Below are 4,179 nucleotides of genomic sequence, written 5' to 3'. Positions count from 1 at the left end.
AACTGACAACTCGCGTCCGGGATACTATTCAAGTTAATATTCTTAGTGAGTATTAAATCGATAGTACTCGGAGCTTTTCCATTGTCTGGAAAATGAGTGTGTCCGTTAGGGATGTTCAAAATTACGTCATCATTAGCTTCAAGGAAACTGAATAGACGATTTCCATTGGTGTTTCTGCAGTTGCAGTTCCATTCTTCGTGTTTAGCATTTAGATCGCCTAGAACTATTACTTTATTTTTCCTAGAAAATAGGAATCTTAGGCAGTTGGTACTGAATTTGCGACTGGGGCTATTATACACCGCCGTTATGATTAAGTTGCCATCAATCTGGACGCTAGCGTTCTCTATTGTGCAGTTGATGGTAGGCAAAATGGTGGATGCGATAATGTTCTTTACTAGTATAGCGATTCCACCGAATCCCGAGTTGTCTTGTCTGTCTTGCCTATATGTCTGGTATCCTTTAATGAAAAATTTGTGGTTGTTTTTCAGTTTTGTCTCGTTGATAGTCAGTATGTCTATTTGGTTGTAATTTAGAAAATTGGAGATCTCCAGGAATTTTTGGGAGACTCCATTCGCGTTCCAAGTCGCGATTTTTAATGACTTAGTCATTTAAATTGAGGAAGAATTCCAGTATGACGTACTTTCTTTCGGCGGGGCTTGCATTTTGCAGCTGCTGGTTGAGTCTTTTGACGTCTGTCAGTAGTTGTCGTATGTCCACGTATTGATTAAGTCTGTTGAACTCGCTTTTCAGCTCGTAAAACGCGTTTTGGAAGTTATTTGTGTTATTTGTGTCATGAGTTTTGTTTGTTGGGGGGGAAGTTGGGGTTTTGGGGGTGGTTTGGGGGTTGGCCATGCCACTTACCGGTTTTTGTTTGGCCTCTTGGGCCTTTCTCCTTTCTTCCCAGACATTCACGGCCGGGATTGGAGCTTCGCGGTAAACTTTGGGGGCGGCAGGGGCGGCGGTTTTGGCGTTCCTCGCCCTGCGGTTGCAGATGTTCACGTAAATCGCGCACTCGGTACTGTTTGCGGGGTGACTCCCGAAACAGTTCGCGCACTTTGCCGGCGTATTCATAGATTTTGGGCACTCGCGAGTCGCGTGATTTTCCGCGCACTTGAGGCAGTTTGGGGTCCTATGGCAGTTGGCCGTGGCATGTCCCCACATCTGGCAGTTGTGACATTGGATTACTTCCCTTTTTGTGTAGTACTTGTTCCACCGAACGGCTGTATAATTAATAACGCGGACTTCCTTCTGTATTTTCCGGAGCGTTATCGTATTTCCGGTGACGACCATGTACGCCGGTGATTTCGTTGCTTTTAGTTTGTGGATTTCCACAACCGGAATTCCTAGTTCCTGGAGTTCAGTTTTAATCTCTTCCAGGTCTGGATCAGAATCCAGTCCCCTCAGCGTAAAAGCATGAGTTTTTTCTTCCCTTGGGGTGTAAGTGTGGTATTTTACGTCGTTTTCATCAAAATATTTTTCTAACTTCTTTCTGTCTTCTACCGTCTCGGTGTAGACGGTGGAGTTCATGGCACTGTATTTAATATAAAATTTGCCATTTATAACTTTCGTTATGTCGGCCACCGTTTTATTGTGTTTTTTGAAAACGCCGTTGACCACTATTGGCGGGGGTTTCCGTTGATTTTTTCTAATTTCAACGGATGCTGCATTGACTTCTACCTCATTTGGATTGAGGTAGTTAAATTTATTTTTGATTTCTACAGGGATTGTCTTTTTGTCCTTCCTTTTCCTGATAGATGTTGTTGGATGCGTGAAGTTTGGGTTTTCCACATCTCCAACTCGACTTCTCTTTTTGGCGACTCTCGGGGGGTCAGTTTCATTATCAGATGAATCTGAAGGGAGTTTCATTTCCTGATCGTCCATCATTTTAATAAAGTTCTGATAAAATTTTTGAAATTCCTTTCAAAAAGGAATTCAAAAGCGGTCGGTTTCACGCGAAACTCGGCCGTTTCAGGGCCTTTCGGACCCGAGCAGGTAAAATTTCGTCACTCACTCAGTCTATTCTTGGCTCTGGAATGCGGCTTGGCGCCGTCTGGTCTAACACAACGGTCACTTTCACAGGTCAGTTTTAACGTTCACAAATTCCACAACTATCTCTACGGAGCGATTTTGGGTATAACCTCTCAGCACAGTGTTCTGACGAGAACTGGCAATTTCAGCGTGGTATGGCCGTAAACAACATATATTGCGATATTTTCTATGATATCTCACTTTTTGGGAGCGGAAAGGACGTGAACGTTTTTCCTCATAAAAAATGAAATAACTTTTGGATATTAATTCTGATTGTTGATTTAAGCTTTAAGAACACATTAGGACATATCTCAATGAAATTTGAGGGATTTCCGAAATCGAAAAATATTTTTCGAAAAAAAAAAAAAATCCCAGAAGACCTCGGTCATCTCAAGTTTATTTCCATATTCTATTACACAATCAACGTACATCACAAAAGGAACCATCTCTCTAACTATCACAGTTAAATTTTTGTATCGGAACATTTCACGTCGGAATATCTCGCTAAGTCCAGACCGGGGAGATCGGTCGCATCTGACACCGTCCGCTCCGGTCTAACATCGTCTTGGAGTCGGGGTAACGATGGAGAGGCGTTTAAGGACGTGAACATTTTTCCTTATAAAAATTAAAGTCGACAATGAATATTGATTCTGATTACTGATTTACTCTTTTAGAACACATTAGAAGGCAACGCAATCAGATTTGAGGAAATTTCAAGATCAGAAAATTTTTTTCGAAAAAAAAAAAAATTCAAGAACACCTGGGTCATGGCAAGTTATTTCCCACAATCCATTCCACAATCAACGTACAACATAGAAGAAATCATCTCTCTAACTATCCTGGTTCAAAAGTTGTATCGGAACATTTCACGTCGAAATACCTCGCCAAGTCCAGACCGGGGCGATAGGTAGTATCTGACACCGTCCGCTCGGGACTGACATCGACTTGGACTCGGGCTAATGATGGGGAGGCGTTTAAGGACGTGAACATTTTTCCTTATAAAAATTAAAGTCGACAATGAATATTGATTCTGATTACTGATTTACGCTTTAAAAACACATTAGAAGGCAACCAAATCAAATTTGAGGAAATTCCAAAATCAGAAAATTTTTTTTCAAAAAAAAAAAAATCCGAAAAATATTTTTCGATTCTGATTACTGATTTACTCTTTTAGAACACATTAGAAGGCAACGAAATCAAATTTGAGTAAAATCCAAAATCAGAAAATATTTTTCGAAAAAAAAAAAAAATTCGAGAACACCTCGGTCATGGCAAGTTATTTTCCACAATCCATTCCCCAATCAACGTACATCCCAGAAAAAATCATCTCTCTAACTATCCTGGTTCAAAAGTTGTATCGGAACATTTTCACGTCGAAAATATATCTCTAAGTCCAGACCGATGCAGAACGTAAACTCGATCATACCGATGCTTCACGTAATCTCGATCTTACCGATGCACAACGTAAACTAGATCACACCGATGCAGAACGTAAACTCGATCTCACCGATGCACCACGTGAACTGGATCTTACCGATGCAGAACGTGAATTGGATCTTACCGATGCACCACGTAAACTCGATCTTACCGATGCACCACGTAATCTCGATCTTACCGATGCACCACGTGAACTGGATCTTACCGATGCAGAACGTGAACTCGATCTTACCGATGCACCACGTAAACTAGGGCTGACCGATGCATCACGTAAACGACGATCGAGAGGCGCGAAAGGACGTGAACGTTTTTCATTATAAAAATTGAAATAAATGATAAATAATGATTCTGATTGTTGATTATCGTTTTTAATATGCATTAGTAGGCAACCAAATGAAATTTGAGGAAATTCCGATAACAGAAAATTTTTTCGAAAAAAAAAAAAATTCATGAAATCCTCGGTCATCGCAAAATATTTACCATATTCTGTTCGATAATCAACGTATATTTAAGAAGGAATCATATCTGTATCTATCTTGGTTCAAATTTTGTATCGGAACATTTTGACCAAAGTCCGAGCTTCGGCCGAAACAGACACCGCTGACCTGGCCTATCGATCGACCGAGAGTCGGGGATAGAGCGTAAGTGTTGTCTGGAGGGGAACCCTGTGCTCTCCTGACATATATAGGGAAGGTGGTCGCGTTGGGCGATGCA

Source organism: Harmonia axyridis, chromosome X (assembly GCF_914767665.1).
Source record: "Harmonia axyridis chromosome X, icHarAxyr1.1, whole genome shotgun sequence".
Lineage (NCBI taxonomy): Eukaryota > Metazoa > Arthropoda > Insecta > Coleoptera > Coccinellidae > Harmonia > Harmonia axyridis.
The sequence above is the reverse complement of the archived record's forward strand: the minus strand, read 5'-3'. Positions refer to the sequence as shown.